This window comes from Platichthys flesus, chromosome 23 (genome assembly GCF_949316205.1).
Source record: "Platichthys flesus chromosome 23, fPlaFle2.1, whole genome shotgun sequence".
Lineage (NCBI taxonomy): Eukaryota > Metazoa > Chordata > Actinopteri > Pleuronectiformes > Pleuronectidae > Platichthys > Platichthys flesus.
Window position 1 is genome coordinate 1,342,508 of NC_084967.1, and position 21,661 is coordinate 1,364,168.

General features: G+C 41.0%; 1 protein-coding gene across 4 annotated transcripts in view; it reads right to left on the minus strand.

Moving 5' to 3' along the window:
- Window positions 1-21,661, minus strand: part of LOC133948743 (pleckstrin homology domain-containing family A member 5-like) — a 197,891-nt gene that overhangs the window by 90,564 nt on the left and 85,666 nt on the right. The gene's annotated exons all lie outside the window — the stretch shown is intronic.

Below are 21,661 nucleotides of genomic sequence, written 5' to 3' on the forward strand. Positions count from 1 at the left end.
CAGGGCAGTCAATTTAACCTAAATGGACCTACAGTCTTTTGACATCCACAAAACATCTTATTCAGATTATGAATGAAGGACAGGGAGGACAGGACCTACGAATTCTAGGGGCCCTCAAACTCAGTCTACTATATTGCAGTCTGATACCTCTTTTCACAAAAATGTGTCTCTCAGCTAAACCCGCCAAAAAGGGAATTAACTAAATTTGCCATCGAGAAGCTCGACTTTTTTACCCCCCCTGTGCATCATGTCTGACGTCAACTGAGGTGCTCTCTCACCTCGCAGTGTGCTAAATGAACACTGTCACCCATGTGTCAATTTGTAATCAGTGCCAACCGGAGCTGTCTCCTGAAGAGTCAGCTGATCCCAGAGAGAATGTCTTTTGTAACCATGCCCAATGTAGACAAAGGCCAGATGTTAGCAAGTGTTAATCGTTTTTTTTTTAACAGTGGAAAGGGGAGCTTTATACATATTTGAATTCCACTAAACTAGATCCCAATCTACCTTCAACATTTTTCAACCATCTTTGCGTGATCTCCAACTTGCACTTAGAAGCTGTAGGACAAAATGTTACTATTGTCAAGACGTAATGATTCCAATTCACATCTTACCACAGTTCATACATTCAAACTTCGGTCTTACACAGTTGGCTTGACGGCGTGTGGACCACCTTGCACAGACATGTAAGTCTCCTGCAGTAGCTGTCTCTGTCTATCACCTACATTTAAAACCACTGTGCACCAGACCAGATCACCGGTCTGTTTCAGTTTAATTGTCCCTCGGGAAAACACTGAACTTTGGAACTCTGCCCTCTGTCTAAATGGAATGAAAAACAGATGATTTTAAAAGCTGAATGTGTCAACCCACTGACTCTAAATCTGTAAGTGCATGTCTTTGATTGTCTCTGATGCTGTATGTACGTTTAATATGTCTTGTTAAGTATTTTATTTAAATCATTCCTGTATTCTAACGCATCCCTTGCAAAAGGGATGTTCCTCTCAATTTAATCCGGATTCAGTTAAAAAAGTGCACCATAAAGCGCTGTGAGCTGACTAGAAAAGCATTATATAAAAACAGACCATGTATGACTCTTGATTATGCAAACTACGGGCGGCTGTGGCTGAGGGGGTAGAGCGGTCATCCTCCAATCAGAAGGTTGGCAGTTTGATCCCAAGTCTTTCCCGTCTGCATTCTGAAGTGTCCTTGGACAAGATGCTGAACCCCGAATTACCCCCCATAGAATAAAACAAGTGCTGCTGATAGATGCACTGTATGAATGTGTGTGTGTGTGTAAATGGGTGAATGGCAAACTGTACTGTTCAGTGCTTTGAGTGGTCATCAATTGAAATTTGTTCTTTTATGTTGGGTTCAAGTAGTCGCAGTGATTTACTATTGCATAGAAATTTAATTGAGGGATTCTCTATTAATAAAAGGTTTTCATAATGCTATTACATTGGTCATTGATAAGACTATCTGCCTGGCAAACACTCAAATCCTTCAGAGTACATGTCGCCAGTTTCTAACGCAGACATATAAATGTTTTCTCAAGCCCCGTAGGCTGAGATCAGCCTGGTTATCATGACATAACCCAGCTCCATATGTCCTGCAGAGTAAAAGAAGACTCTGTACCATTGTTTTCACCATCCACTGCACTATTCACAAAACGCTTGTCAAGACCCCCCCAGGTGCTAATACATAATCTGTAAACTGAGAAAATACAGAACTGAGTTAATGGGGGCCCAGCAGCTCATTTTCCCTGGATAGATCTGATCCTATAACGGAGCCCTTACATCACATCCTACAGCATGTGTGTTGCTAATTCATGATGGTTCATTATCGGCCAATAAGTTCACTGTAACTACACTCATGTCCACATCTGTCACAAAAAAAAAACACAACAACCTCTGACACTTCCTTTGTGTTGCTTGGCAACAAAGGCAGAATCGGCTTGTGTGTACAAAAGGATTCGTGGCTCCCTTTGGATGCTTCTCTCAGAGCTGGGCTAAGGGCAGCAATTTGATAGCTCCACAAGGGAGGATAGGAGAGGAGGAACAGTAAGAACATGGCTGGGGATGTAATTGCTGCAAAGTCAATGTGAAGTAAATCTGTTCTTCAGCCTCCATTATGCTTATGATGCTGCCGGCAGAGCTGGCTAGTGGAAACATGTCACTCATTCATGTTTATCTGTGAACGGTGTAATGTACAACCTATTTAATAATGTGACGTTCTGTTTGTATGCAACGAATCCAGGTAAGTGTGTTCCAAACTACCTTTTCTGCGTGCAGCCGCCAAAATGCACCTTAAGGCACCATGAAATGCATTACCTACCATAAAGGAAGACAGTGACTTTAGAAGAAACAAAACAAAATTACTATATCATTACTTCGTCCATTTACAACGTTTTTTCCGAAAAAGTTTGAGCCAGTTTCTTGACTTGTGTAGAGCGTTTTGTGACGAAGAAATAATTTCCTGCACGAAATGGGACGGTTCATGCAATGAAATGTATCTAATGGGAAAAACAAATGCACCGCCTTCAGGCCTGATTAGCATTTTGTGCAAAACTTTATTTAATGACAATTAATCCATGCATGAAATGTCATGCTACGGAAAAGGACTAAATACATTGTTCTGCACAAGATGTCAGATGAGGAGCCTGTTTCTGTGACTAAATATGATCATTTATATAAGCATTAAACTGACAGAGACCTTCAGACTTAGTATGATTGCTGTAGAGCCGCCAGACTTGATAAGGATGATGGGTCATAAATTATAGTATTTCTATGACAAAGTCCCCCAATGATTTGAACCTGGTTGTAAGAGTAATCTGGTAAACCAAGGACGCATCAGGTCTGTGGACTTGACAAAAAAGAAGCATTTCAAAACAAATGTTCATTTTCAGGGTTGAGAGCAACAGAGAGGTGAGCGTTTCAGGACTCTGCTCTGGATGAAATGACAGCCATGGGAATGGACTGAAAATACAGCTGGTAAACACTGAGAAAGCGTGGAGTTTGCATTATGTGGAGCACTGGGGAACCAAGAGCCTATATAATTGTTTAGTTCTCCCAGCTGCTGAGGTAAATAAAGGTTCACAGTAACCTATGGTATCATTTTGATGTCAATCTGCAGTGTGGTGGTAAGTACATGTCAGGAATATTAGTCAGGTTTTTAACTCACCTCTTTTTGTCTCTTCCTTCCTCTCTGTGATTTGCCTTTTCTCAAATTTCCTCTCTTTGCAGAACAGAGCCCCAGTTGTGATTTTAACAATTTAACTGTTTTGTATTCAATGAAAACACTTTTCTCATTTTGCTCAGCAAAATGAGCTTCTCTTCATTTCCTCCCTCCTCTCTTGCCCTGTTTTCTCTCCTTCTCTGTGCACATCTCTCAGCCTGTGTGTATGTGAGGCCCCACAATTTCATCCTCTGCGCTCCACTAGTATCCTGGGAGGTTTGCATCGGAGCTGGAGCGGCAGTATTTTTAAACCTGCCAGCAACCCAGAGAGGGGAGATCTGAGCCACGCATTCATCTGCACATGACTGGTGTTGAGTCCACTGAGGAATCTCAAACACCTCCCACTTCAACAAGTTGCAAATTAAGACTTTGTTGGAGTTCAGCTTCTTAAAAAATGTTTTAAATGCCTGACATGGCCATCAAGAGGAGTCATTAGTCTAACATTTAAAGCAGCGTGAGGATGACTCGGCTCAGCAATTAGGAGCCTTTTACCACATTACACACTGTGTAAAGTTGTTCTTGCCGAACAGACGTTACTCAAAAAGACAAATGAACAACGGGAATGCCCTTGGGCCTTTAATCACCAGGACACTATTTTACAAGAATAATTATTTTGTGAAAATGCTATTTTGACCATTTTACATGCATGCATCAACATTTGAGTGTTTCTTGTATATAATACTTAAACTGGCATTTGGAGTCTATATAGGCATTTAACAGTGTTATCCAGGTGTACTGTGTTTGGTAAATGATGCACATGTCATATCCATGGCCCTTTTGTAACTTTAACATCACTTAAAAGGCTTTAGAGGTCACATTCGGCCATTCACAAACACTTTCATGCGTTCACACATTATTCACACTCTGACAAAGCAGCTCTCAGGGGCAATTTGTAAGATGTACAACTTGCCAGAGGACACTTCAGCCTGCAGACTGGAGAAGCCTGTGAACAAACCACTGAGCCACTGGTTAGTGGACGCATCACAGAACCATAACGCACCTTCAGTGAACGCTGTACAGCTAAAGATAAGCAACACAAAGCCAACCTCGGTTTCAGTGCTGTGTTATACTCTCTCTCAGCGGCTGCTAGCTGTAATTCAACTACAGATATGTGTAACAAGTCGCATTTCAAGCACATAATTTCAGTCATGAATATGAGTGACACTGTCTCACTGTTGAGTCTCTCAGATTTCCAGCTTGTAGAACATTGGCATTATGGAGACCTGTTATGTGTATCTGAGAATAAATATAAGATCTCAGGCAGCAGCATTCTGCTCATGTGACATCCTGCACAATAATGCTCGCATGTGCTCTTGATGACTTAGCTTGTGTGCTGCTTGAATAATAAGTCGAGCACTCTAACTGTTATTTGTTAAGCATTTCCTCGGGCATCCCAGGGGACTACTGAGAAATGATGTCTACATGAGTGAAGAGCTGAGTGTTGATGCACTGTTTTTCGCCACAGCATATCGGCCGCCGCTTTCACATGATGCACTCAGCAAACTGCCCTTTGAATGTGGACACCGGCGCATAAGGACAGACAGGGACATGGCCGTCTTCGTGTGGCATTGAAAAGTAAATGACACGTGATTAGATGTGGCAGAATGGAGGGGCAGCCTGGTTCCCGCCTCCCTCCTGCCTGACATATCCTCTCAGTGCTTCACTTACCTCTGAACCACACACACACAGGCGAGCATGACACAAATCAACCACACATAGGGTCACAAACTCAAAGAAACAAACACAAACAAATGTCAGGAAAAATGACAAACCCTGTCTATCATCCTTCTGCCTTTTACAGCTGGTCTCTTACATCTTTCAGTGAGATAATAAAGGTTGATGTCAGCTCAGTGGATAACTTACACTTCATATATATATATATATATATATATATATATAGGTTGGCCAAGGCATTCACATTTACATGTTATGTTAATGAGGTAAGAACCAACGTAACTATATGTACAGGTAAATGAAAGATCTAATGATAGCAAAACTGTAAAATATTTTCAGCTTCACAATATTTTTGTTAATTTTCAGTGCAGTGCTGAGTTTGATGTGGTTTGGATACCTTCAATATTAATAAAAAGTGCTTTACAGTAAAGTCTAAGCTTCACATAATCAGTGCATCTATGCGCAGCACCCATCTCTATGAGAAGGGGCAATTTGGTTCAGTATCTTGCCTAAGGACACTTCAGCATTCAGAATAGGGAAGACTTAGCCTGGATGCCAGACGAACTTAGCCCCGCCCACAACATTTTTGGTCGGGCAGTTCTGACTAGAATTGTGAGTCTGGCAACGTCAGGCTAGGGAAGACTGGGATTGAACCAACAACCTTGGTGAGTAACTGGGTCAAAACACAGGTCACATAATGATAATATAATTTTTAAGTTTTTCACCATTTCTGACTAACACACAAACACAGACAGACTGACATGCAATGGTAATTGATCTCCGTCATGGAAACAACAAAGAATCACTTCCTGTATAGCAAATTGTCTTCAAACTAAAAGCACTATGTTGTTTTGTTACTGCAATGCCTTATAATGTTCTGAACTACAGATATTTTATTTAAAAAAGTTGTGAGCTTGGATTTTGTGCTGTATGGAACTTTGAGAGTGTGTTTCCAGGCTAAAGTGTACTGTATGTGTGAAAAATAAGTTTGAATCCGAAAAATTGTGTCTCCATTTTTTATTTTCAGTTGTATTTGCAAGTGGACCCCAACTTCTCAAGGCAGAGACAAGAACGAGTCTCTCTCCAAAGGTGAAGTATGATAAATGTCCTCAAGTCCTTTTAGTTTGAAAAGTGGGAAAAAAACTGGGGGTGAGAAGTTAGATGGAGATTTGAGACCTCAGTCAGCTGCTCAATGCTCCAGGCTACATTAGACACTACGTGTTTTGACAAGGATGATCATGTTTAACAAAAAATGTCTTGCCTCTAGTTATGCTGCATTCATTTTAATAATTAAAAAAAAAAGGCCATGCACAGCTTGACTATGCTAGAGGAGTACAATGTCAAATCAGACGAATTCCCCTCGTTCTTGGCCGTGCCAACTGCCTGCATCCATGCGTGTCCTGTGTTGGAGATAGATGCCAAGTGGGATGACTGAAAGAAGCAGTGCAGCAAATGTGTCACATTAGCCCGATGGGCTCAGTCACAATGGGTGAAATAAAGCTAAAAAAAGTTTGGGTGTGGGCCTCAGCTGTGACTGCCTCCGTTGAGTTCACTCAGGTCAGGTCTAATAACTTAAATATTAACAGTAATAACAGAGAACCTTCCTGGAGTTCAACTTAAGTTGTTTTTTATTTTATTCATTTATTTATTATTATACATTTATTTGGAGTTATCATATCATTTCATGCCAATGTTTCTCATGCAGTAGATCGATGAGACAAATTAAATGGTAAATGGATTTGTATTTATATAGCGCTTTTCTAGTCTTGATGACCACTCAAAGCGCTTTACACTACAGTTTCACATTCACCCAATCACACACACATTCATACATCTATCCCAGCACTTTGTTATTCTATGGGGGCCATTAAGGGTTCAGCATCTTGCCTAAGGACACTTCGGCATGCAGATTGTTCAGACTGGGGATCGAACCGCCGACCTTCAGGTAGGAGGACCACCACCCTACCCCTCAGCCAGAGCCGCCCGTGCTATTAAGTGTTATTCTATGTTTTTCATATTGTAAATTAATCCCACTAGCAAATTCAAAGCCAGCAGCAGTCAATATATATATAGAGTGTACATTTTAGTGTCACTTGAATATCACTTCACATTCCATTATCACCGGGTCAAGAACCTATGAGCAGCTCTCTCTGAGCCCATACTGATTTAAATACTCCTGCGGTGGCACCTCGTAAACATTAAACCAGAATCAGAATGCATCTTGGATTTTATGACAAAGTGATGCCCCAGCATGCATTTACATGTTTTATATATCAGAGAGTTATATCTGACCTGCTCAAGATGCACAGAGTCTAAATGGAGTGATAGTGACCTGATTGATAATCAGAAGCATTCTAGTTGAATCCATTCAAAGCGTAATCACGGAATACACAGGGATTTGTGAATGTTTGATATGGACTTGATCACTGGTAACTCATGTGACTGCTCTTTTCCTGGCGAGGTGGAATCATCTGAAGGGGAAGATAATGAGGCGAACTGAGCTGTGCGAGACAGAAAACTGAATGTGGAGATTGTCGGGTCAGTGGAGAGGGGTAAACGAGATTCCACCACAGTGAGTCAGCGCTGTGAGCAGGACTCACCAGCTCGGCTCACGGATGAGTGAGCTTTCAGCATCCATATTCTAGCCTCCCAGCTCAGTGATGGTGGCAGAGGGGGTTGGGGGCATTCAGATAGCACAGTGGATTAGAGCGTGTACCACCTACTCATCTCGAGTTGTGTCTTACATCTCTCTCTGTCTCCGGTCTCTCTGTGTGTGTTCACTCATCAACCGTCACTGTGAAAATTATGTGGCATAACCAAATCACTTTTCATCTCTGAGTGTCCCCGCTCTTCCACCTCCCTGCCTCAGTCGGCTCCGGCATTGCATCTCCTCTCTGTCAAGTTTCCTGCTTATGATTCCCGCTATGAAGCCGGATGAGCCGACAGCCCTGCAGACATCCACGCTACAGCCGTCCCCCGTGAATATCAGCCGGCACTGCATCACGTGTACCAGTCGGAAGGATCCAGGTGGAGTTAGGTCAACACTGGCATGCAAACACATTCCAGGTGAAGTAGCGTTTAGTTTTTCATTTTGAAATCTGTAACAGTCTATCTGACTGTTTTTACTGTTGTTTCTGTTTTATGCTGTTTAAAACTAATCTTAAGGTCACATTTTGAACGTGTTAAGAAATCTAAGACTCTATTACAGAATATTATTTGAAGATTGCCTTTAAATAAAATGTATCTGCCTTATTATTATTGAATGTCCGTGTCTCTTTAAAGCACTTTGATTTGTATCCTAATGGTGATATATAATCTTGCCTTGCAGGAAACAATAATAAGAATATAAACTTGTCTCTTAGGCTGCGTTGGGTTCATCAATTTACCAGGTTAATGAAGGAGACGGTTTTAGGCTATAAAACTGTTTCAACCACTGAATATGACGAGCTTAGTGAGGACAGCAGTTATTATTCAACTGCTTTTTTGTATTGAAAGCAAATCTAGGTAGGTGCACATAATAAAACACATAATATTTAGCCAGTTATTATTTTAACCAAGATACAGTAAAGGCTACATAAAACGACAGTATTTGAAGAACATAGCTCATGCGGTAAGAATGGAGCTTCTTCACTGTAGTGCTCTCTTTGCACTACAGAATATACTTAGGTTTCTTATTTTCTGTCATTAACTTTTTCACTCAGCTTTAATTTGATTTGGTTAAAGCAGGAAAAAACACATTTATCATGTATCTAGCACCTTCACAAAAACAAAAGATGTGATCTTGTAATACTATTCGGGTTGCATCAGGTATAGTTAACATATTCTTGACCTGAATACTACTGCAGCAGTAGCTCAGTGCCATGGTTGCATCTGAGCCACTTTTAGGATCTGCCCCATTAGGGGCTTCAAAGTGACTTGGACCTTTGGAACTCATTTGGTTTTAACATACATTTTTGGATTTGTTTGGATTTCATTTAATCTTTTCTGTTATGTCCTGTTTTATTTTAAAGCTACTGACACACTTGCATGCATTTTGTGTTACTTCTCTCCTTGTGTATATAGTCTCTGTGCTCATATTCTGCCTTAGTCTGTTTGCTACATTCCTGTTGCCTGGTGTTTCCTTACGCTTCCATTAAGTTATCTTTGTATTTTTGGCTAATCAATTAAAACGAGTGTGCATTGTTACCATGAGAATCACGTAGGAAATGGAATATCTTAACTTTAAATATGGTTGTATATGGACGGACATACTATTATATAATCTGATGAATCTGTATTTAAATTTTGCACTGTACTTTTTAGATTACCTCTAAAAGTAACTGCATCAAAATGTAAACCTGCAGAGACAAACATAATATTGTAATTATCAACTATTATAACACAAGGACATCTTTTTTCCTGAATAGTTGAAAGAGCATTTCCCTTTTAAACAAATGACAGTCCAATAATCTGCGTGAGATTGGTCAGAAATGAAATGCTCATACTGTGTCCTGTACACGCCACTGCCTTCCAAATATTCACATTTCTATGCACTGACTTCAAGGTTGGTTTGGCTCAATAGTTCAGTCAATACATGTGATGGGAATACAACACCGTGCTATGCAGAAGGCCGCTGGGATAATCACACAGATTATGTCAGAAATTTGGATGACATGACGCATGATTTTCCTGTAATTAAGTGTAAATGTTTATTTAGATGCATTTTGCCACTTAAACAACACATGGATGTGAGGCATATTATGGTACTTTGTCTTAAACTTATGATTTTGTATGAAATATCTGTTATATTTTAATTATATTTTAACGTGAATACGCAAAATGTCCTGCGGTGTGACCGTAACATAGGTGAAGCATTAAACTTACATATTAACAAAATAAACCAGAAATATCTGGAGCAGCTAATAATTGCCAATGCATTATATTGTATATAATGACTTTATTAATATTAGGTTTTATTATGCACAGAACTAGTATATTAGTATTTACAGCAAAATACCTTTCGTAACACAAATGCTGTCCTGTGGCGTGACATGGAAAATCAGATTTTTTTAAACGGCAGTTGCATGGACACCTATAGGGGTCTTTAGTTTATCCCCGTACCAAGTGAGTGTTAACCTCTGATAAATTTCATAAATTTCACTCTGTCTGTCAGACAATGAATGTCCTTTTTTGAAAGTCCTGTAGTGTGACGGCTGTAGTTCAAAATTTGTACAAAATATATTAAGACATAACATATTAAAGGTTAGAACTGTGTTATTATTCAGTTAGCATAATAGCTTAGGTCAGTCTTGTATAGCAATGACTCAAAATGGCCACTAGGATAAAAATGTCCTGTGGTGTGACGGCCCATCTGTGGTGTGACGGCCATGTTCTGTGTTGATTCTGTCATTCTGTAAGAGTACTTCTTAAACTTTAAACATACCTGATATGTACTTGAAATCAATAATAGTAAAATATATTATTTTTGTCATAGTGACATGTCACACTGCAGGACAGATTGTGGCTGAAGCTATAAGAAAAGCTTAAAAAATAATGAAATTATACAAAAAATTATACAAAAAATTTACAAAAAATCAACGGAACACTAGCAGTTTAAAAAAAAATCAGCATTTGAACATTATAATTTCATAAAATTATAATCCTCATTAGGTCTTTTATAAAAATTGACTGTTTCACCCTTATTTGTCAACTACCCAAATGCAGAAATAGGGATGGGTGGCTGCAGCCCTCTGAGTGCAGCTCTCAGAGTGTCAGCCTGATGCATGACATCATTATCTTTGTGAGATGAAACGCACACTGGCAGCGGGTCACTTCAGATCTAGCTCTGGTACAGCTGCTGTTGGTTTTCCCCATAGAAAGTTCCCTGCTCCTCTCCAGCTTGGTTTTGCATTTCCATCCCGCTGACCACCAGCGTCTGTGCTGCACAAGGTTTACTGCTGCAACTGCATGGGCTCAAGTATTCTAACATGACATTTTCGGCTGGCTGTGCAGTGAAATAATGTGGCTTGTTTCTTAGCACAGGTCACATTGTTCCAGAGACTGTATGTAGCTGTAGGAGAAGAGCCTGAGATGCTGTTTGCACTGGACAGCAAAGCCCTCTGGGTAATTTTGTTAGGCTCAGTGGAATGATAAAGCTGCCAGGTGGAACTCAATCTCCATCAGATTCAAACTAGTTATAAAGAAGATTTGAAAAAACTAAGTTGTCCCCTCTTGATGATAAGTGTAAACAGACTGTATCTCTGAGATTGGCACTTTATTTCATTTTCAGGGTCTGTACATAATCACTTAAGCTTAGCTGTTACCAGGCTTCCCAAATGAGCAGTAGGCACAGTAGAAATAAATAAATCAGATTCAGCAGTGTCACTTTTTTGTATTATTCTTGACATTAAAGAACTTGAATGCTTAATCTTGGAGGTTCAATTGTGTTTTTTAAGCGGAACATTGACTATAAATGTTAAAGTGCATACTCAAACCTGAGTAATGGCTGCAGGTCCACCTCCAGCAATCACAGGTGGAGCGGTGATCTCTGTGCAGCCTGAGAGCCATCACCCTGGACAGGGTCTTAATCACATGTCGCAGCTTGTAAAGCTTAACAACCCTGTTTCCTAGCCAATACTTTATATGTAACAAAACCGCACCAGCAATGGAAACATCAGAGTCATCAATAATTTGAAGGGATAAAGTCTGTTACAGTTAAGTAAACATTTTTGGGGTTGTAATGAAAAAAAATAAAAAAATAAACATCCATTGTATTGGGGGTGGAACCTGTGGAATCCAGGTCCTGTAAGCTGCACTAGCAATAGTTCCTATTTCAAACCTTTTTAAACAGCTTCTTTAGTGTAAATATATATATATAAAATAATCAGCAGTATCATCTTGGTCATCTTTAAGAGTGACACATTTCTTTAATTGCACTTCCTCTAACATTCAATAACTAGAAATTGGTCAGAAAGAGCAGTACAAGCTGCATTCACCAATTAACACACGTTCAGCGCTTCAGGGGCAGTCTCTAAATCCAAACCCTAATACACTGAACGGGTAGCTGTGTGCATAATGCTGCTGTTAAAATCAGATAAGCTGCATATTACACATCAACACACAGCCAAGACGAGAACTATCAACACGTGAATCACATAAGCCTCAGACAGCAGATAGATGGAACATCACATGTCTCAACAGCAGCACATGTCTCCACGGGGGCTGCGGAGGAATGCAGCTGTTGTATACTGGGGACGAATGACAAACAGTGAACCAAAGAGCACATTAAGTCAGGACGCGTCCGGAGCTTACCATGACCACAGGGACACAGAGGAGATCAGGGATGTTTACACCTGCTGCTGACGTCTGTCTCCACTGCCTCTGGTTGGTTTTAATCAAGATGTGGGCGATTGCTATTGGTCTGCTCTGCCTGTAGCTCTCTACCTCTCTTTCCCTCACATACTCACAAGCACTCACACAAACACACACACACACACACCCACACCCACACCCACACACACACACACACACACACACACGCACACACACACAACACTGAAAGCAGCAGCAGAGCATCGCTAAACTGGGTCAGTTGGTGGCTAGTTTCAAGAGGAGGCCAAAGGATGCGTAAACCCCGCAACTAATGACACAAAGAAATGCAGCCAGGAAAGCTACACAGCTACCTGCACTACAGCCGCTGCTGAGATATACAGAGAGAAGGTTATTAAACAGGGAGGCGATGAAGCAGCAGCACATCCGCACATGAAATTATTTCAAAGGTCTTTAGTTATAGATCGCTTTTCTAGTCTTGATGACGACTCAAAGCTCTTGGTAGTATAGTTTTTGCCCTTTACCAATTCATACAGTGCATCTACAGCCCTTTCCCCACTTTCTCATTGGGGTTCTGTACCCTGGCCAGGGACTCTTTGGCATGCGGAATGGGGAAAACTGGGATTGAATCGCCAACCGTCTGGTTAAAAGGACAACAACTCTAGCATCCTCAGCCATTGCCAGTCCAAATTCAATGTGTAAAACCCAAATTTTGCAACTGTAATACACAGAATTTGAGAACACAATGCATAAGATGTTAATGTTAACTTATATTTCACATGAACTGTAGAGAGACATGGTGATTGCATGTAGCAGGCAGGTGGAAAATTGGACCTGTTGTGTATAGACAGAAAGACGGAAGGGTAACGTGTGACTAACATGTGCTCCCTGCTACTGCAGTAAACTGTGAACAGTAAATTTAAGATTTGAACTCAAAACTGGATGATCTGTACTGTACATCTTGGAGCTAAGCTTTATTTGTGTTATGGCATCCTACGGTGGTCAGTCCACAAGATATTTGCTACGCCACATGAAACACTTGGGGGTCTGCCTACAGCAAAGTTGAAGTCAAAAACAGTTTTGCGGCAGATTTTTTAGGGACAGTTAAACCCTGTTGTGTCATGGTCTTTACAGTGAGCTTGTATTTAGGAGTAACCAGCTTAGATCACTCATCCATGCATCAATCCATCCGTAAAGCTTATCCTTTGACGGTCACTGCAGGAGCTGGGGCCAATCCCGCTGGGACCCAATCTGCATGTCAAATGACGTGACATCTTCTCCCCCTCTATCCATACTCACTCACACTATCTCCATACATCGTGGTTCTATTTTAAATCCCTGTGTTGTGAGGCGACCATGCCGCTGAGACAGTTATTGCTTACAGTGCTCTAATGTGTATATTTGATTAAAGGTTACTGTACTTCCAAGAGTAAACACCTGAATGCCACGATTTAATGTTGAAGATCTTGTTTCAGCGGTGCTTCATCCACCCGAGCAGTATGGGAGAGAGAGACCTGCAATAAATGTCATGCGAGGTGGCCAGTACTTTAGATTTGCTGCAGTTAATGTAACTGTGGCAGGTTCCCTCACTATTATTTATATATAAAAACTCAAACATACAAAATACATCCCACATGTAAATTAATCTAAATCCCAATTTACACCTTGATGGTGAGGCTATAAACCATTTAAGATTGTGGAATGATCTTAGATAAAATAAATGATACTGATGGATTCACACGGGAGACAGAAGATGTTACCCTGAGTTAAAGTCCTTTCTTTTGTCGATGCATTCATCCTCCCAATATAGGCTCAAAATCCACCACAGACACACAAAATGACAACCGGGCAAGAGGCAATTTTAGTCTATTTCTCTCTTTGATAGTAGTAATTCGGTTTGACTGATATTGTCATGTCACAATTTATTGTTATGTTTTTGGTCACTATAATTGTGGCGTGAAAAGTGAGAACAGGTGCAACCATACACCTGTAGATCAGCTCAATGGGCCCTCCTGCTGTGTTTGTATAATGGGTACCAGTCATTACTGATCTGGTTGAAAGAAGATAAAATGTGTCTATCACTGAGTAAAACATCAGTTATCCATTTGTTCTACGTTATAGCTTAATCAATATACAGCAAACAACAGCTGGCTAACAGACACACTGAAGGATGGTTTATTTGCTGACCTGCACATGGATTTTAAATAGAGCCAAGATGTACGGAGATAGTGTGAGTGCGTATGGATAGATGGGGGGGAGAAGACAGGTTATCTGTGCATCTCCATCCACAGAGGGAAAGAGACAGAAAGAGAGCAAGGGCAATGTGCTGTGCCTGCAACGAGCGCTCCTACTTCAGGCTGCTGTTGTCATGGTAACCCATCTCCACACATACTCTAGCACACATGAGCAGACCCGTGTGTTACCACACACACACACACACACACACAAACACACACACACACACACAAACACACACACACACACACACAAGCACAATGTTTGCATACAAAACAGTGAAAAGAGGTATTATGGCGAAACAGATATGGAGGGATAAATCATGAAAAAAAAGGTATATGCTCCAGTGATGGAGAGAGCGGGAGGAAAAAAGACAAATTGTCAGGGCGAATCCATCCACTCATCCATCTCCTTATTCGTCCATCAAGCCATCCTCCCATCAGCCCCGGACTCCATTTAATCCGATACAAACCAATAGCATCGAACAAGGACACACAAGAGAACTTCTCTGACTGGCAGGCGCACACACAAAAACACACACACACACACAGAAGGAAAGTCCACGCATATTTAAATAAGTGATAGGGAGCCTTGAGATGTAAAAAGCAGAGATGCAGCGTGACATCCTGTAGACGGACCAACAGACACAAATGGATTATGTCACAGAGGGGGTGGGGGGGCTCTGGTTCATGACTAATGCAGTAAATAAAATGCAGAGAATATCTCTTTGGTTATAGGCAAAGGCCACAAGCTTCAAACACACTCACACGCTCACACACGCACGCACACACACACAGCAAAACACACTCGTACACAGATGTGACTTGACTATAAAAAAACTAAACAAAAGCAGCAGCTCTGCCACAGGCTATACCACAGTTTCTGCCCCAGCATGCATCAGTTCTGAGGCAGTAAACCATGACAGTCAGAAAACACAAGACAAGCAGCCCCTGCTGAAATAAAACACGGAGAGGAAATACACTTTAGCTGAATGTCTTACCTTGTGAGGACAATGGAGTCATACAGCAGATGGACATGGAAAAAAAATAGAGAATCTGTTGGTTGTTGTGTTTAGCATGATACATTGATACAGCAGCCATTATGTATATATAACAACATAAACATATGTCAAGAGACCATAAAGAGAACAGAGGCGGTGTACGGTGAGATCCAACAATTTGTGCACAGTCGAGTATCAAATAGTTTCAGTTAAGGCTCTAAAGCAACTCTAAGAATAGCCTTGGATGTTTTCACAGTTAGTTAATACTCAAACTCTCATATAGTGTGACCTTTTAAAGATTAGTCACATAAAACATTCATTCATATCATCTTTCATTCATTAGCAACACAAATCCATTAAGGGCCACAGGAGGCTTTAGCAGATCCCTGTTGACTTTGGACAGGGGACACCATGGACAAGTCCCCAACCTCTAATAGGGCTGACATATAGAGACAAACAACCTGTCACACTGAGAGGCAATTTAGAGTCTCCAGTTAACCTGCACGTGTTTGGACAGTGGGTAGGAAGAAGACCCTGGAGAAAACCCACACGGACAGGACACCACACAGAAAATCTCATTAAGGATCCCTTCTGAATGAGACTATAGAGATAGTGGCCAAAAACCGGAGGCCTTGTTCTGTGTAACAGTGTTTAATAGCTGAAGCTGAGGTTATTATGACGCTTCAGCTGTCTGTTACAAAAAAAAACGTGGGGAGGACAAAACAACAACAAACCTATGTGAGTACAAGACTGAGGAGTGTGCCATTTGTTCACTCAGAAAGCTATAGAATAGCCTAAGCGGAATTTATGAAACAAGTAGAGTGCCTGTTCTACATGTTTGTTTGGAACGGGCTGTTTGCTTGGCTTGTGGCAATGCTCCAGAGCAATCTTAAGAATTACTCCTTGTCAAACGGTGCAGAGTGAATTTAGAATACTTTGTGTTCATCATACCGGGTTTAACAGCAATGAAGGTTTGTCTTGGTTCTTTACTTTCACGTGTGTGGTTTACATATAAGTTTGAAAGATCTACTTAACGGCTTTATATAATAATTGCTTTTCTGCAATTTCAAAGATGTCTTAAGCATCCAGCTAAATCTTAAGACTCCAAATGAAAGCCGGTAATTCCGCTCAGAATAAAACATTGCAGCCACAAACGGAACGTTGTGCTTGTACTTTGATGAAATACTGCCAACCAGGAAGTGATTCTATGGATCGTGTTGCTGTGATGGAGATCTGCAGCAACTGTGCGTTTCAGTCCAATTTGGACAAATGGATAAAAAAAGGAGGAATATAAAAATGCAATTTCACTGGGTTGATTATTATATTTTTCAAACACATACCAAAGCTGTTAGAGGGTAACCAAGGGAAAGAGTAGTCCCATTGGACTGCTCAGGTGCATCTTACAGGGTGACTCACTGAACTCAACACTGCCACCCTACACCCCGCCCGGCAACTGCAGCCTCACAGCTCGGTTGGCAGATGTGACGGTCCTGCATGACTAGGACTTAACTACCTGCTCAATTATTAAAAGCAACACTTAAACCACCACAAATTATCCATCTCAAATAAGAGTAGAGACACAGGGATGCTGTGGAAGCTGTGGATGCAGCTGAGATAAGCCAGCTGTGGTTTGACTGTCCCAAAGAGGATCCTCTGTCAGACATGTTTAGCATCGAGCCGCTGTCTGTTAGTGATGATCTCTTAGGTTTCTCGTTCTCAGGCCTAGTTACAGAGACTGAATGTCAAACATTCTCCCTGACATCAGTGAGGACAAAGGGACCAGTGGGCCAACTTCCCTTTCCACATTCAGACCACAGTCTGAGCTGTCTGCACTTATACCATGAGGCTAATTTACCAATATCGGAAGATGTCACAAGAACAAAAATCAATACAATATTTCATTGCACACATTCCAAAAAGTGCCGGCACATTACAAGTTGAAAGATAGTGCTTAGTGAGAAGTTCAAATGGATTCTTTGATAAATGTTTAGTGACTTTAGATCTGAAGCCAAACAAACTCATCACATCCATCATTAAGACTTGTACTGAAAGCTCTGTGATAGGATATCGTGTCTGCCTTGCTTTTGACAGTACACACTCACACTGTGTGCCAAGCCCTCACGTGAATACAATATGAAACCACACAGCCCAAACGTGCCGGTGTGAAGTGTACAGCTTGTGAGTGGATCCTGTTGTCCCTCTACAGTGTGTCCTGGCAGACTGCCGAGGCCTCATTAACTGGACTTGGCAGTTAACCCTCTGATTCCAAGCCCAAGGTCTCAACAGCCCAGACCATGAAAAGCAGTAGAGCTTCTTCCCCCTCTTGTGGTCACAGACTATCATGACCACTACTCATTTTTCAGCACACACTTTCAATGAAAGGGCTCCAAAACCTTTCAATGCACACTTCTAATAGCATATGAACTGTGATCACAGACCACCATCTGACCCTTGGATTCTGTCTGGACTGTAGGAGAAAATAATTAATTTACGTTTAAAAAATATTTCATGATGTTTAAATGAATATACAGGCTTAACAGGAGATGTGTAAATCACTTTTTCGTCATGGGAGCCAACAGAATCCCCTCAGGGTCCTCCGGTAGTTTCTGGACGCTGATTTGGGAAACAGTCATTCAGGCATTCATTCATTAAACTGAGTTATTGTTTGAATTTAATCATCATAATCAGACCGACTTCAAAAGCAGCTTGAGGTGAATGCTTTGGAAAACACGAAGGATGTAACAGCACAAGGGGCTGAAGGCAAACGGAAACACAAGGGAATACACTAATGGTGAAGAGTGTCAGAGGAGGACTAATGATGAATAGAATTAGGGTTGAACATAAGAACGTGATATCCTGCTGCAGGGAAGATGCAGCCAGAAGGAAAAGCACTTTCCCTGCAGTTAGTCCCAAATCACAGAGGAGGCACTCAGCAGGTTCCCCCGGTGATGTCATCAGGGTTATTGAAACTTTAGTTAATCTGCTCCTCCTGGTAAATTTCCAAGTTTACGAACAACGAAGATGCCCTTTTCTTTCATTGCAGGAAATGTAGGAAACAATGAGGTTTGGGCTATTGACCCATGTCAGGCTCTGAGAGTCAAACAAAATTGTCTTGTCCCTCCTAAGTTTTGCTGAATAAATCAAGAAATCATACAAATGAAGACAAGTATTTTCAAAAGTAAGACACAATAACAGAAATCAACACAATTAAATAACCCAGGATAATGCTTCAGAAAAAAAGGACGAGGCAAAAATGGAAAATAGGCCAAAGCTAAAAAAAAAATGGAAAACGCAAATGCATACCTATGAATAAAGGAAAAATAACATCCATGGGACAACCATGTGGAAGCACAGAATTCTGATTCTAAATTTGAAGAGTTCAAAAGAGTTTGTGATAATCACAGAACATTACAAAATAGAGTTTAAGATCCATTTATTCATCCCAAACACATGCACAGACATGCAAAGGCACACTCATGCAGGTAGGGAAATGTAATCTCTGCTTTTTACCCTTCTGGTGCAGGACACACAGAAGTTAAGAGGCAACCCTCCAATTAGTTAAACTCACGCTGAGAGAAGGAAACCACGACCAGAGGTTCAAACTGTTCAATTTCAAAAGACAATGGCCGGTGATTCATAACAATTTTCCAACAAAGAGAGTGTGAGAAAAAGTATGGGAAACCTCCATCTTAATCCTTAATCTCTGCCGGGTTACACCCATACTCCCTCCATTAACACGCTCATATCCCTCACCTTCACTGCAGGTACAACATTTCAGTTGGTAATGGCCATTTGTCAGCAACTGTAAACTAATGTCGCTCTACTTCAAGTATTTCAGGGATTACCTAGTCTCAGCAAAACCAAGAGTGTTTCCATCTGCCCAGTACTTTGGTCTGGTTTCGCTGCCTATACTATGAGTTGCCGCATACGGTTGTGAAAACAGGTTTTTTAAGTGTATGTCTCTATACAGGCATGATTGTACGAGTCAGAGATTAGTCATGATGTTTTTAACGCACATATTTTAGTCGTGCACAAAATCAGGGGGATTGATTTTATGTGCTTTGGGACTTTTGGAAAGAAATATGCCTAGTGGTATGACAGTGTGATGCCGATGCTGAAAACAGGTCGGTTGACCGGTCCAGAAAAGTATTCGTTAAAAATGCGAAAGAATTCCTTTCCACCGCCTCGAAGCTGGAGAGGAAAGAACTGCAGCTTTCTTAGCAAGCTGATAAAAACTAAAAACTAAAATACATGAAAGAAAGACAGAAAGAACAAACTACAAGTAGACAGGCCTAAAAGAGGGTTGATGCGAGGCGGATATGGGGGGGGGTATCCCTCCTCCTGCGAGTGTGTGATGTGTTGCAGCCGAGGGTGCAGCCTTCATTACAGGCCCATAATTAAAAGAAGAGTGGAGAAGTGCCTAATACTCCTGGCTGTGTCCCAGGAGGCCTCCAGGTTCAAAGCCTGCCCAGGCACGCGGCACGCACGCAGCGCCGACAGCACCCACAACCCAACGCACCACAAAGAGCTTAGCCCGGTGGCTGCGATTAGTATGAGGAGCGGGCGGAGAAACTGTGGGGAGGATGGGAGCAGAGGAGGGCGAGATAGAGGAGGAAACAGAGAGAGATAAGAGGGAGCGAGAGGGCGGACTTCTCAATGATTCGACATGAAAATGTCTGAGACATTTTTTTTTTCGGCTCCGAGTTACAGACCACCAAAGTTTCTGCACAATTTTCTCTCAGTAAATGACAGAAGCAAATAGGGCTGGATGCTATGCTAATGAATTACATGAGGATAGAAAAAGGTCATACCAGTTTAAATCAATCTTAACCTCTGTAAATGTATATCGAAATATATTAAATCACTGTTAATGATGCTGTAGATACAAATTATATTGTGATGATTATTGATATTGTTTTACTACCCAGCCCTAGGAGCAAAAATCCTCATGAGAGGAGGGTGTGTTGTTTATCATGGTCTGCATTTGATTCTGCACAAAGACATAGATGTAGCGCAAAGGCAAAATCATCCTCTGCATCGGTAATTACGTGATTTTCTAATTTATATTTGTACGACAGTCTGGGCTGTTACAGCTGCTCCCTCTCCTCCTCTACCGCCGCGAGCGCACTGCATGTTGGTACATATTGCTCAGTTAGTGCACCGGTTGCACACTACTTTTCACGGTGCACTGGGGTGACAATGAGTGCAGGATATACATTTAAAATGTCACTAAACATTCAGACAGAAGTAGTAGTGGCAAACTCACTATATAGTGGACTATATAGGAATTAGTGAGTGTTTTCATATTGCTTGAATAGAAAAAAGATCTCAAATTAATGTATTGTAATAATATGGAAGAAAAAAAAAGAAAAAACGGTTCAACAAAGGGAAGTGCTTTTAAAACAGCAAGCCCAGAAAAATACACACACACAGTCGACGTACAGAAATCTCTTCTGCGGTTCTTCTATCTACAGCAGCATTTTATCAACCATAATATTTAAAATTCAATGAGCTGAAAGGTGAACGAGGTCAGTGCAGCACTGCATGTACAACTGTGCTGAGCTCCACTGATCTGTGATCAGTCTGTTTTCAGGCAAATTAATTTGTAGTTCTCTTTCTGTTTCTATTCACTCGTCTCTCTGCGGTGGCCTCGCTAGTATAGTTGAAAATTAATTTAATCAAAATCCAGTTTTTCCCTCCATTTAGGTTTAGTTATTCCAAACTGAAAAAACAATAATGACAACTTACTTACAGACATGCAGAGAAGATAACGGTATTAATGCTCTGTTGTGAAATCTGAGTAAGTGCCCTCCACAGCACTGCTTCCTTGATGAACTGATTAATGACTCTAAGCAAACAAATATCTGGTCAACTACAGAGCGTGGCATGATTTATCAGTTACTGAAGACAGATGGCAGACGGACAAAAGGACTCATTAGACGCTGTAAACACAATCTGTGGAATGTGAAGATGCCTCTCTGTGCCAGTGAAGACTATAAACAAGAAGAGGAAGCTAATGCTCATGTTAGTGTTGCCCAAAAAACACATTTTGACTCTGATGCCTAAAGCCTGACCGATCTATCAGTTGGCTTTTCACTTACATATTGTTTGTTGTAAAGCACTAAGTTACTTGTGTTGAAAATGTCTTGTAAATTAAGTTATTATTATTACTATTATTATTATTATTATTATTAAGATGGTGGTAATGTATCTTTA